At 42.1% G+C, this 14,140-nt stretch overlaps 1 protein-coding gene across 3 annotated transcripts in view; it reads right to left on the bottom strand.

Annotated features, from left to right (window-relative positions):
- The window catches only part of DSCAM (DS cell adhesion molecule), a 712,133-nt gene that overhangs the window by 141,252 nt on the left and 556,741 nt on the right, over nucleotides 1-14,140 (bottom strand). The gene's annotated exons all lie outside the window — the stretch shown is intronic.

The raw sequence follows: 14,140 nt of genomic DNA, 5'->3' as shown, positions 1-14,140 counted from the left end.
GACTTTCCCGACTTCTCAGTGTTCAGGTGAAATAGAAAATGGATAAGTAGAATTAGGCTTGGTTGTAAAGCCAACCTGAGGACCATTTCAAATGTTTAAACTTAACCTGTTCTGATTGTGATGTAGACAGGACCGGGACAAGGGGTGGGCAGGAGGGATGGCTTCCCTAGGCACTGTGGCATCATGTGAAGGAGGAGGAAATTTGTGTTGGAAGGGGGAATTTTGGGGTGGCAGGGGGTAAATATTGTTCTAAGGGGAAATTGGGGGGGGGGGGCTAAAAGAGGTGATCTATGGGGATTTGTGTTGGGAGGGGGGAGTGTGGATATAAGATTTGTTCTAGATGGGGAGATTTGGGGGGAATTTGTGCTGGGAGGGATTTGAAATTGGGGGGGGGGGGGGTGTGTACTAGGAGGCAAAATGTTAGGGGTAGAGGCTTTGTGCTAGGGAGCGTAAATGAATTTTTTTGGAGGGAGGGAGGGCATTTGATTTGGAGGAATGGAGAGGCAAAGATTTGTGCTGAGCGGGGGGATTTCAGCAGGGTGGCAGATTTGTACTGGAAGGAGAGGGGATATATGCTTAGGGGTAAGCATGAAGATTAGTGCTCAATGTTTTTGTGTGGGGGATTTTGCTGACACACATAATGCTCATACATCTTGAGAGAGGGGGGGAATTGTGTCAGATTGGCATGCTGGCCTTGGGCTTAAGTGGTTGTAAAAGTATTTGTATTTTATTTTTTAAATAACAAACATACCATACTTACCTCCACTGTCCAGTTCGTTTTGCACAGAGGGGCCCCGATCTTCGTCATCTGGGGTCCCTCAGCGTCTCCTCCTCCCTGCAAGAGCTAACCCCCTTCTGGGAAGCGCTCTCCCAATGGGGTTAGCTTGCGGGCACGCTCCCGTGTGATACAGTGGTGGCCATAGCGGCCGAGTGTATCACTCGGCCCTGCCCCCCATTGATTTGATTGACAGCAGTGGGAGCCGCCTCAAGCTAAGGGAAACCATTGCGGGATAGCGCCCAGGAGTTTCGTGGCTCAGGTAAGTAAAACGGTGGCCTGTTAAACAGGGGAAGAACAATTGGGCCTTTGGTGGTGGTGCTACAACACTGTAACCCCTCACAGTTACTCTTGTTGGGGCGCAGGAACGGGCCCTGCTGTGAAATATTAGATCAAAAATTGTAATTACACGTCCCTTTTAAACAGGGGCAGAAGAATTGGGCATTAGGCAATAGTGGTGGTGCCCTAAACCAAAAATATTCTTAGAAGCTAGCATCATCAAGATTGAGGAGGAATAGGATAGTCATTTAGCATAGGCATAGGCAGTCTTCAAGGGATCCCACATCCATAGAAAATTCAATCGGTTACATCAGCATCAGGTGTTTGGTAGCTGCTGATCCAAGACTGATTCATTTTTATGAATGTGAGCCTATCAACGGAGTCTGTGGACAGGCACATTCTGTGGTCCATTACAAACCTTCCAGCAGCACTGAATATGCATTCAGGACCACATTGCACGCTGTGGGGAAACCCCCCAAAAAAAGGAGAGGGCAGTATCTCACTTTAAATTGATAAGGTCACTCTAGGCAGATGGTTTAGTCCTTGGTTCAGACCAGTGCTGGTCTTATAACGATTAAGAGTCCAAACTTGGTAGGAAACAAGTCTCTATGCACTGGTTCTACAGTAACTATCTAAAAGAGTATTCATCTAGATGCCGGTTTCCTTCTTAATGTGAACATGCAAAATCCCAAGCCACATCTTAGCTCCTAAGGAAGCTAAGTCTAGCGAAATGTGTAGAGATCAAAATCTTTGTTTGGATCCGTCTTCATCCAGCCCATTGATACTTGTATATCATTTTTGAATACTCGATTTTCAATATTGATGTACCACATGTAAATGTCTGGGCTAGATATTGTAGTCATGGAGGATATAGGAGTTCAGTATACCCCTTGGGGATGTTGTCACTTATCCTACATGGATGTTAAAAGTTGGAAGAAAAAAAAGTTTTAATGTATGCTTAATAAACTTTGTATACTGTTTTACTCTAGTGCTCCCCCCCTTTATATTGGGGTTATAAATCATTTGGCTATTCACACATTTTAATGGATGGTGCTGCACATAATATACCCTTCCCGGGCTCCTTGTGTCAGAAAGGATTATGTCTCTTGTTTGCATAGTCATTTGTTTCTCCCCATCATACCTGGCTCACACTAGGAAATAATTTAGCTGGTTGCTATGGGCAACAACAGCTTTTCACTCAGACATTTTTCAGCATGAGGTGTTTTTGACTTGTTAGTGACAGCTGTGCAGTGTCACAGCACAGGAGCCATCGGCACACCAGGGGGAAAAAATGTGTGCCAGTCGCTGGCACCATCTGTGCTTGATCCCAGCCAAAATATAAAAGGATGAAGAGCTGGCAGGATGATAAAGGCCACGGCAGAACACAGCCCGCTCTAATGAGCGCAATGGATAAAAGTCACCCTACGGCCATCTTTGATAGGATCGAGAACAAACTATGCAAATAAGGACAGCTCTGGGAACTGAATTGTAATATTGCGTTCCACGTGGAAAATGGAGAGGAGATGATAAATGTGGAGCTGCAGACGTCTCGTGTTCTCATATTCACACCATATGCTGTGAGACTCCAGTCTGGGCTAGGTCATCTAAAAAAGACATTCCATGGAAAATAAAATGAGTCTCAGTTTTTTTTTTGCCTGAGTGCTCCTATGATTAGACACAAGTGTTATTTTAAAATGAATATGTGGGCAGGCTAAGAACATTAAGTGTTCACATATTCCCAAGAACCCTTACTAACTTCTATAGCTGCAGACACTCTGAAGCAATTGGTCCTGAGGAATACTTTCAGGTAAAATTACAAGAACCTAAAGCCCAACTCTGAGCTTTAAGGGATGAGACACCACTACATCACTGCTGCGCTTTGCATCATAACACTATGTGCAAAAAGCTGTGGTGATGCCCCTTCAGGGGGCCAGTCCATCGTTGAATGGCTCTGAGTGTAATGGGGTGCAAGTTCACTTTATGGTATAGTCCAACCCAGGGGTTGCTTGGGTGCTCTACTGTCCATTAGTTACGCTCACTAGGGGGAATTAAAATCTTTTAGGCTGGGTTCACACTGCCGCATGGAGCGACTCACAGCAGGGGTCCGATGCATCCCTGTTCACCATTTCAGATCCGATTTCAGTCCACATTTTTGGCTGAATTCGGACCTGAAACGGACCAGAAGACTTACAGGACTCCAGTGCAATTTTCTCCAGGAGCTGCTTTGGAAATGTGTGAAACGGCTCCACAGAGAGACGGTCACAATGTCCTGACATGCGAATTGGATACTGAGAAACCTGCGACCAATTTACAATTGTGTGAACCCAGCCTTAGAGGGTGAGTTGGAGGTGTCAGAGTTGCTGGCCTTGTAAAAGGGCCTCCTAGGAAAGGTGAGCACCTCATGCACCATGTGTGGTGCAGTGGTGAATTCGCTTTTTCCCTAGGGGAGAAAGCTAGATTGCATCATGTTGGGAAAGGATGCATTATAAGTTGTGCTACTATTTGCCGATAAAGAAGACTACAAGCCACATGTAAAGTAAAGGTTTCCTGCAATCAACAAAGACAACAGTGTAGCCAAAGTCTGGATGAAGACGATGGCAGCAGGTTCTGAAGGGAATAAGGCAGTTTGGCCTGTCTTGAGTAAGGCCGCGTACACACGATCGGTTAAACCCATGAAAACGGTCTGATGGACCGTTTTCATCGGTCCAAACCGATCGTGTGTGGGCGCCATCGGTTATTTATCCATCGGTTAAAAAAAGCCAACTTGTTTTAAATTTAACCGATGGATTCCTAACCGATAGTAAATAAAATGATCGTTAGTAGGCACAACGAAGCAGTGGATTGCAAGCATTGAACTTTTTTCAGCACGTCGTTGTGTTTTACGTCACCGCGTTCTGACACGATCGTTTTTTTAACCGATGGTGTGTAGGCACGACTGACCATCAGTCAGCTTCATCGGTTAACCGATGAAAACGGTCCATCAGACCGTTCTCATCGGATGGACCGATCGTGTGTACAGGGCTTTAGACCTGTGGGCATTATGGAAAGGTGCAGTTTACAGTCTCCTGAAAACGTCCATCTAGCTCAGTTTTCTCAACCTTTTCAACACAGAGGAACCCTTGAAATAACTTCCCAGTCTCAGGGAACCATACATTAGTGTGATGGTCAGTGGGAAGAATGCTACTTACATCTGTGAACACTGGGAAGAATCACCCCCTTCCCTTACAGATAGCTAAAAAGATCATTGTTCTCGTGGGAACTTATCTGAGAGGGGAAAAATTGCTCCTTGCTCAAGGAACCCCTAGCAACCTCTGGAGGAACCCTAGGGTTCCATGGAGCCCTGGTTGAGAAGCCCTGGTTTAGCTTGGCCTTTGGATTTGGCACACCCCAAGCACTTGCAAGGTTTCCATAATAGAAAGCCCTTGTAGAAAGCCAACTTGGAGTTCCCCAAGGTGCAGTCTAAGCCCCGGCCTGCTTCTTCACCAGGGTCCCTGATGGTGGGGATGAACGTGCAGGAGACTTGAACCAGGTTAAAGCCCCCAGGTACGCCCAGCAGAGTATAGATGGTAGGAGAAACATGCCAACATTAGGGCATGTGACAGGCAGGCAAAAACAGTAGACGAAAATGAGGTTGGTACACTGGAATTCAGACACAGAATAGGTATTGCGCGGAAAAAGCGAAGCAGACTGGGAGGCAGACCAGGAGGTTATAGAAGGGAAACGGATATAAATTCACAGTAGAGCAGGTGACACCCATAGGTGAACACAGAAACCAGCAGCACATGTGAGCAGAACCAATAGGTCCAGCAAAACCACTGCAGCAAGGATGTAAGAATTGTAAAGCTGGAAACTGCAGGTTCCTAGACAGTTAGACAGTTATCCGGAGCTATCGTTATTAGAGAGGCCCATCATGGAGAAAGTTTGCCTTGAAAAACTGAACAAGGAAGCAGTTAGTCATAAGTTATGGCTTAGGTTAGAGACCCTCCCACTGTATAACTGAAGAACCTACACATAGTCTTAAAAGTTAAGAAGCTTATATTTTATATATTTTATATATTTTTTCTAGAATTGGGCTTCAGGACACGTAATTCCTGGAATAAGGTATACTGTAGTTTTCCTTGAATGTACTGTACGATAAGAATTAGGGTAAAAAAAAAAATCGCCTAATATCAGGTTAAGTGCACCTTTTGCATTGTGATCTGCAGTGTTTGCAAGCTCAAGCCTACTGTAGCCCCCTGTTCCTAAAATTGGGGCTATAGTGTAAATTTAGTTTTTGGCTGAGCTGTAAACAGCTCAGATTGATTGTATATACACTGTCCCTGCAGGGATGTAGTCCCAAGAGAGGGGGCGAGCACGTTGACTAACCCCCAGCCAGAACGGCTCGGATTATGGTGGAAAGCTTACTGAGGAAAAACAGGAAGTGAGAAAAATCAAAGGAAAAGGTAAGTGAACCAACAATGCACTAGCTTAAAGGAACCTATTTAGAAAATAAAAAAACAAACCTTTACAACCCCTTTAAACTTGGTTGAGTTGTGCAATTCTCACTGTTGCCAGTAGGTGTCACTGGTACCACAGGCCAGTATGAGAATTACAAGGAAGTGGAGCTGTAATGAATATTCTTTTTCCAGAAACAGCCCAGTAGGAGGTTCCTATGCGCTGTGCATTCTGGGCGGGGGTATTTATGGGACAGACGCCATGTGCTCTAGTCAGTCCTCACCTTGTGGCCCTTCTGGCCTTAGTCCACATTGCTGCAAGCTCTACACTACAATTTACACATTTTTCAGACTGATGGATGAAAGATTTGTGTGACAAACACCACTGGTTTGATTTCCTGTTTCAGGCCCATCATTCTTGGAACATTGTTTTTTTTTTTAAAATACAAACCAAAAGAAATCCAAAAAATGAAACAAAAAAATAATCATAAGTGAAATGTATGCAATGCGATATCCTGCTTGGAGTTCTCCTTTAAAGCCTTCCGTTGTGTTAGGACAGGCGCACAGTGGGATACCATAGAAGGGAGGATACAGGGTTTTATGATTAGCTTGTATAAATAATCAATGTTCCCCAACAGCCTCATAACTTACTACCTGCTCGGCTAAGGAACTGTACGTGGTCTTAATGTGTTTCTTATTAACGAGATTTAATACACTTCAGTTGTCTGGAGATTTCATGAACACACCAAGCTCAGAATGATCTAAGATCCTAATTACATTGCTTTAATATAATGTTTTAATCTAGGAGCAGTTATAAGGCAAATATAAATATTTTACAACAGAATATCGGTACTTTAACCCCTTCAATACCGGGCTTTTATTCCCACCTCCATACCGGGCCTATTCTGGCACTTCTCTCCTACATGTACAAATCATCATTCTTTTGCTAGAAAATTACTCAGAATCCCCAAAAATTATATATGTTTTTTTAAGCAGACACCCTAGGGAATAAAATGGCGGTCATTTTATCTTGCACGGTATTTGCGCAATAATTTTAATAAGCAAATTATATATATATATATATATTGGAAAAAAATGGTTTCATGAATTAAAAAAACAACAAAACAGTAAAGGTAGCCCAATTTGTTTGTAATATATGAAAGATGATCTTACGCCGAGTAAATAGATACCTAACATGTCACGCTTTAAAATTGCGCACACTCATGGAAACTTTGTTACTTAAAAAAATCTTCATAAGCGACGTTTTGAAAATTTCTACAGGTTACCAGTTTAGAGTTACAGAGGAGGTCTAGTGCTAAAATTGTTACACATGCTCTAACGCACGCGGCGATACCTCACATGTGTGGTTTGAACTACATTTACATACGTGGGCGGGACTTACGTGTGCGTTCGCTTCTGACCTTGAGCTCCCGGAGACAAGGGCGTTTAAAAAAAAATATATATATATATATATATATATATTTTTCATTTTACTTTTTTATTTTTTACCCTTTTTTCACTTTTTTTTTTATCACTTTTATTCCTATTACAAGTAATGTAAACATCCCTTGTAATAGGAATAGTGTGTGACAGGTCCTCTTTATGGAGAAATGCGGGGTCAATAAGATCCTACATCTCTCCTCCAGGCTGGAAAGCATGAGATTGTGAAAAAAATTTCAACTGAAAAAAGACACAAGTCCATCAAGTCCAACCTACGTGTGTGATTATGTCAGTATTACATTGTATATCCCTCTATGTTGTGGTCGCTCAGGTGCTTATCGAATAATTATTTGAAACTATCAATGCTCCCCGCTGAGACCACCGCCTGTAGAAGGAAATTCCACATTCTTACAGCTCTTACAGTAAAGAACCCTCTACGCAGTTTAAGGTTAAACTACTTTTCTTCTAATTTTAGTGAGTGGCCACCAGGGGGCGCGTGCACGTGGATATGTGGATATGTGAGAGGAGACCGATGGTGTGTTCCTTGTACAGAGGAACACCGATCGGTCTCCTCCCCTTGTGAGTCCCCTCCCTCTACAGTTAGAATCACTCACTAGGTAACATATTACCTGATCGATTGTGTGTTCCCCTATATAGGGAATCACAATCGATGATGTCACACCTACAGCCACACCCCCCTACAGTTGTAAACACACACTAGGTGACACATAACCCCATCAGCGCCCCCTGTGGTTAACTCCCAAACTGCAATTGTCATTTTTACAATAAACAATGCATTTTAAATGCATTTTTTGCTGTGAAAATGACAATGGTCCCAAAAATGTGTCAAAATTGTCCGAAGTGTCCGCCATAATGTCGCAGTCACGAAAAAAAATCGCTGATCGCCGCCATTAGTAGTAAAAAAAAAAAGAATTAGTAAAAATGCAATAAAACTATCCCCTATTTTGTAAACACTATAAATTTTGCGCAAACCAACCGATAAACGCTTATTGCAATTTTTTTTTACCAAAAATAGGTAGAAGAATACATATCGGCCTAAACTGAGGAAAAATGTTTTTTTTTTATATATTTTTGGGGGATATTTATTATAGCAAAAAGTAAAAAATATTGAATTTTTTTCAAAATTATCGCTCTATTTTTGTTTATAGCGCAAAAAATAAAAACCGCAGAGGTGATCAAATACCACCAAAAGAAAGCTCTGTTTGTGGGAAAAAAAGGACGCCAACTTTGTTTGGGAGCCACGTCGCACGACCGCGCAATTGTCAGTTAAAACGACGCAGTGCCGAATCGCAAAAACTGGCCGGGTCCTTTAGCTTCCTAAAGGTCCGGGTCTTAGGTAGTTAAAAAATAAATAAAAAATTGGATATTTATTATAGCAAACATTTAAAAATATTGTGTTTTTTTTCAAACTTGTCACTTTTTTTTTGTTTAAAACGCAAGAAATAAAAACCGCAGAGGTGGTCAAATAGCAGCAAAAGAAAGCTGTATTTGTGGGGGGGGGGGGAAATGATAAAAATGTAATTTGGGTACAGTGTAGCATGACCGCGCAATTGTCATTCACAGTGTGACAGCGCTAAAAGCTGAAAAATGGCTTGGGCAGGAAGGGGGTGAAAGTGCCCGGTATTGAGGTGGTTAAACCGAATCTATATGTAAAATGTAAATTGTACCCTGATGTATTAATCTCTGTAAAAGCTTTTTTTTCCCCCCAACAGCCTTTGGATCGAGAAAGAAAAAAATTGAGCTAAATATTATGGGCCAGATTCACATAGAATTCCGGCGGCGTAACGTACTGCATTTACGTTACACCGCCGCAAGTTTTATGGGCAAGTGCTTGATTCACAAAGCACTTGCCTGTAAACTTGCGGCGGCGTAGCGTAAATCCGTCCGGCGCAAGCCCGCCTAATTCAAATGGGGCGTGTATCATTTAAATTAGGCGCGTTCCCGCGCAGAACGTACTGCGCATGCTCCGTTTTTAAATTTTTCCGCCGTGCTTTGCGCGAAATGACGTCATTTTTTGAACGTCGACGTGAGTTACGTCCTTTCCTATTCAAGGACGACTTACGCAAAAAAAAAAAAATTGAAATTCGACGCGGGAACGACGGCCATACTTTAACATGGCAAGTCTAAAGATAGGCCACGAAATAGCAGCTTTAACTATACAACGGGAAAAGCCGACTAGCGACGACGTAAGAGAATGCGACGGCCGCGCGTACCTTCGTGAGTCGCCGTAGACAGCTAATTAGCATACACGACGCAAACTCCACCCAGCGGGCGCCGAAGTATTACACCTACGATCCGAAGGCGTACGAAGCCGTACACCTGTCGGATCGAAGCCAAAAGCCGTCGTATCTTGGTTTGAGGATTCAAACTAAAGATACGACACTGCAAATTTGAAAATACGCCGGAGTATCAGTAGATACTCCGGCGTATTTCTTCTGTAAATCTGGCCCTATGTATTTACTGTACCTAAAAAAAAACATGATATATAGATATAAATATATCTATATCTATATATCTATATATATATATATATCTATATATGTATATATCTATATATATATATATATGTATATATCTATATATATATATATATATATATATCTATATATCTATATATATATATATATATATATATATATATATATATATATGTAGATATATATTTTTTACCTTCTTAATTTTTTTAAATTCAGTACTATACCTAAAAAAAAAAAAATGTACTCGACCACTATACGTTACCTTTAAATCCACTTATGTTTCATTACTGCGCACTGTACCGGCGTGGTCCACTATCATTGCTTCTCGACACACACAACAATCTGCGCCGTGCTCCCCAGCCAGCATACAATATCAGAGCCATTGATCTCCATTAGCTCAGCGCTGGCATCTAACAGAGTAATCATCGTCATAAATCTTACTGTTCAGCTTGACTTTGGGAAACTTTCAAGATCCGCACAAGAAAAGCCAAACACAATTTAGGCACATTCTACCGCTTGTCTGCAACTACCCAAAAAGCTGCACTTTAATTCAAGCGCCGTCTGAGGTTGCATAAAATTATCGGAGCTCGCTCGAGGCTTTTAAATTGTGTTTATAAAATACAATTGTATGTGCTTTGATGGATCGCCTAGAAAAACGAGCAGAAAACCAGCCTGCCTGTAGTTGTATCATCTGCATTTGGCTTATTTTTAAAGCTAACATTTGGGAAGATATAAAATACACGCATTAATGCAGCTCTTTATTCATTAATACATGATTCAATTTTTTTTTTTTTTTTTTTTTTTAATGCAAGCAATGTAAGTACCTGAATTTACGCAGTTATCAGCCAATATGAGCTGAGCTCAGGTTGGGATAGAGAGAAGCACCACAAGGAGCCAATCAGGACTGCTGCGGTACACGCAAGGAACATGCTTGGCAGGAGAAGAGAGCAGAGTGACAGGGAGATGAGCTTATCAGTTTGCTGCATCTCCTTTCAGTCTCTAAATACAGGCTAGGGGAGGCATTAGACCTGTTAGCGTAACTTAAAGGGGTTGTAAAGGAATTTTTTTTCTCCCTAAATATCTTCTTTTACCTTAGTGCAGTCCTCCTTCACTTACCTCATCCTTCCATTTTGCTTTTAAATAAAATGTCCTTATTTCTTCTGAGAAATCCTCACTTCCTGTTCTTCTGTCTGTAACTCACCACCGTAATGCAAGGCTTTCTCCCAGGTGTGGAGAAAACCTCTTGAGGGGGGAGGGGGCGAGCAGGTAAGTCAGGACACTCTCTACTTTGCAGATAGAGACAGGAGCTGTGTGTTAGTGGGCGTCCTGACACTCCTGCTCGCCCCCTCCCCCCTCAAGAGGTTTTTTCCACACCAGGGAGAAAGCCTTGCATTACTGTGTGGAGTTACAGACAGAAGAACAGGAAGTGAGAATTTCTCAGAAGAAATAAGGACATTTAAAAGCAAAATCGAAGGATGAGGTAAGTAAAGGAGGACTGCACTAAGGTAAAGGAAGCTATTTAAGGGGGGGGGAATCCTTAACCCCCCCCCCCTTTAAAGGGGTTGTAAAGTTTGTTTTTTTATTTTCTAAATAGGTTCCTTTAAGCTAGTGCATTGTTGGTTCACTTACTTTTTCCTTTGATTTCCCTTCTAAATGTTTTTTTTTTCTTTGTCTGAATTTCTCACTTTCTGTTTCTCCTCAGTAAGCTTGCCCCATCATCCGAGCCGTTCTGCCTGGGGGTTAGTCAGCCGGAACAGCTTACTGAGGAGGAACAGGAAGTGAGAAACAAAGAAAAACAAAGAAAAAAAAACATTTAGAAGGAAAATCGAAGGAAAAGGTAAGTGAACCAACAATGCACTAGTTTAAAGGAACCTATTTAGAAAATAAAAACAAACCTTTACAACCCCTTTAAAGGGGGCGGGGGGGTCAGTTAAAATGTTTGGGTTACTGTATTTATTGGGGTATTGCGCGCACCCGTGTATAGCGCGCACCCCCAACCTGGAAGGGAAATTTCCAAAAAAAAAAAAAATACTTACAGTTTGAATGCCCCTCGTCAGTGTCTTGCCCGGCGTCCATCGACGGCCTTGTCCGGTCCGGCGTCCGTCTGCGGCCTGGGTGGTGTCCTCCTGCGCTGTCTCTGAGTCGAATCCCCGCTTCCCGCGCTGTGTTTGAATGCCGCCACCGACATATACCGAGCGCAGTACACTCTGGCACGCTCGGCTTCTCACGCATAAAGGCTAGGAGGCGACACAGAGCGTGACCGCGAGCGAAGCCGAGCCTGGCCGAATGTACCCGAGTGTACTGCGCTCGGTATATGCCGGCGGCGCAGTTCAAACTCAGTGCGGGAAGCGGGTATCGGCGTATATCGCGCACCTGCGATTTTCCCCTTATTTTAAGGGGAAAAAGGTGCACGGTATACGCCGATAAATACGGTATATATATTTATATATGTTATATTATATATATATATATTAAAATAACAGGTTGTTTTTATAAAGTTTTTATGTTAAGTTTTTATGTTTGGAATTAATAAAGGGGCCATTGTTGGCCATTTAATCCAGAAGGTGTCATGTGTTTAATTTAGTAATTTAAGGTTAAGTAGAGGGGGACTAAGGGTGGTTTACGGCATCAAGCACATCAGCCTTACACCAGTCAAGTGTAAATAGGACCTTCCCACCAGTTCCTTACCAGGAGCAGCATGTACCGGTACTTTTCTTACATCATAACTCCGGCCTTGGCTAAGACTGGAGATGTAGCTCTACACTGTTCTAGAAATGCCCAATGTCACTTTCATAGCTTCAAAATGTACATTTACATAACAATGCTGATAAATGGCCACACTCCTCTTGCTGAAATTTAAAGCATATTCTGTTTTTCTGAAAAAAAATATGAATTCTTTCAGAGCACCTTCTTTTGTGTCTGTATTCCAGCTCATGAAAGCTCCTGCCAAGTTGTGTAAAAGGCTGGAAGGTGTTGGAGCAGGCTCTTTTTGTGAATGCAGTTTGATTCGAAGACCTATTCTCCCAAATGCTTTCATCTTTCTGATTGCCGTTTTCATTAATTTGATTCATTTCCCGATTTCCATTTTTATTAATGGCAATCAGTTTAGGAAGTGCTATTATTCTCCAACATCCTAACCTACTGATGTGGCCATAGAGACCTACAGCCTTTAAAAGATAGCTAAAAAAAATAAAACACCAAAATAGACACGTGAAATTCTACATTTGCTTGCCAAGAGTAATGCCCCGTACACGCGATTGGATTTTCCGTCAGGAAAAACCTTGGATGGCTTTTCTGACGGAATTCCGCTCAAGCTTGGCTTGCATAGACACGGTCACACAAAAGTTCTCTGAACTTTCATCTGTCAAGAACATGGTGACATACAACACTACGACGAGCCGAGAAAATGACGTTCAATGCTTCCGAACATGCGTCAAATTGTTTCCCGAGCATGTGTCGGAATCTTGCACGTCGGAATTGCTACAGACGATCTGATTTTTCCGTCTGAAAATTTGAGAACCCGCTCTCAATCTTTTGTTGGCGGAAACTCCGACAACAAAAGTCTGATGGAGCATACACAAGGTCGGAATTTCCGTTCAAAGCTCACATCGGATGTTTTGCTGTTGGAATTTCCAATCGTGTGTATGGGGCATTAGACAGTTAATATGCAGTCTGAGTCCATCATCTACACTTTGCTAAATACTGTATTTATTGGCGTATAACACTCACTTTTTTACCCTGAAAATAGAGGGTAAACTGTGCCTGCGTGTTATACGCAGGGGCTGTGTAAAGTTTTTTCCCCAAAATTTCCCACTTAAAGTTAGAGTGCGTGTTATACGCCGATAGATACGGTAATACCTAAACAAACTATAAAACATTCTTCCAATATATTTTCGGCAAAGAAAATGCTCCTGCTGCAAAACAAGCCGTTTTAGGGCTTTCCATGTCCAGTTCAAAGTGAAAAATTTAAGTGATTGTAAATGCATAGTTTTTTTTAATCAATTGAATTCCCCCCTTCATGACCAGGCCATTTTTTGCGATACGGCACAACGTTACCGTAACTTACAATTCTGCGATCGTGCGACCCTGTACGCAAATAAAATATATGTCCTTTTTTGCCTACAAATAGAGCTTTCTTTTGGGGGTATTTGATCATCGCTTTGGTTTTTATTTATTGCGCTACAAACAAAATGATGAAAAAAATATATATTTTTTACTCTCGGATATAAAACATAAGCAAAAAAAAATAAAAAATACCAAATTTCTTCATCAATTTAGGCCAATATATATTTTGCTACATGTTTTTGGTTAAAAAAAATCCCAATAAGTGTATATTGATTGGTTTGCGCAAAAGTTATAGGCTCGGATTCAGAAAGGACTTACGGCGGCGTATCTCCAGATACACCGTCGTAAGTCCAAATGCGCTCCATCGTATCTATGCGCTTATGCAGGAACTGAGATACGCCTGAATTTTTCAAGATACGACCGACGTAAGTCTTCTTAAGCCGTCGTAACTTGGGTGCATATTTACTTGCGCCCGTCGGATTTAGCTACGCCGTTTACGTAAGGCGTATGACGGAACAGCGTCGTATTTTACGTCGTTTGCGTAAGTCGTACGTGAATGGGGCTGGGCGTAGGTTACGTTCACGTCGACAAAGCATTGAGCCGACATATCTTAGAGAGTATTTGCGACGTGATTCTGAGCATGCTCGAGC

The sequence above is a fragment of the Rana temporaria genome, chromosome 2 (assembly GCF_905171775.1).
Source record: "Rana temporaria chromosome 2, aRanTem1.1, whole genome shotgun sequence".
Classification (NCBI taxonomy): Eukaryota; Metazoa; Chordata; class Amphibia; order Anura; family Ranidae; genus Rana; species Rana temporaria.
The sequence above is the reverse complement of the archived record's forward strand: the minus strand, read 5'-3'. Positions and strand labels throughout refer to the sequence as shown.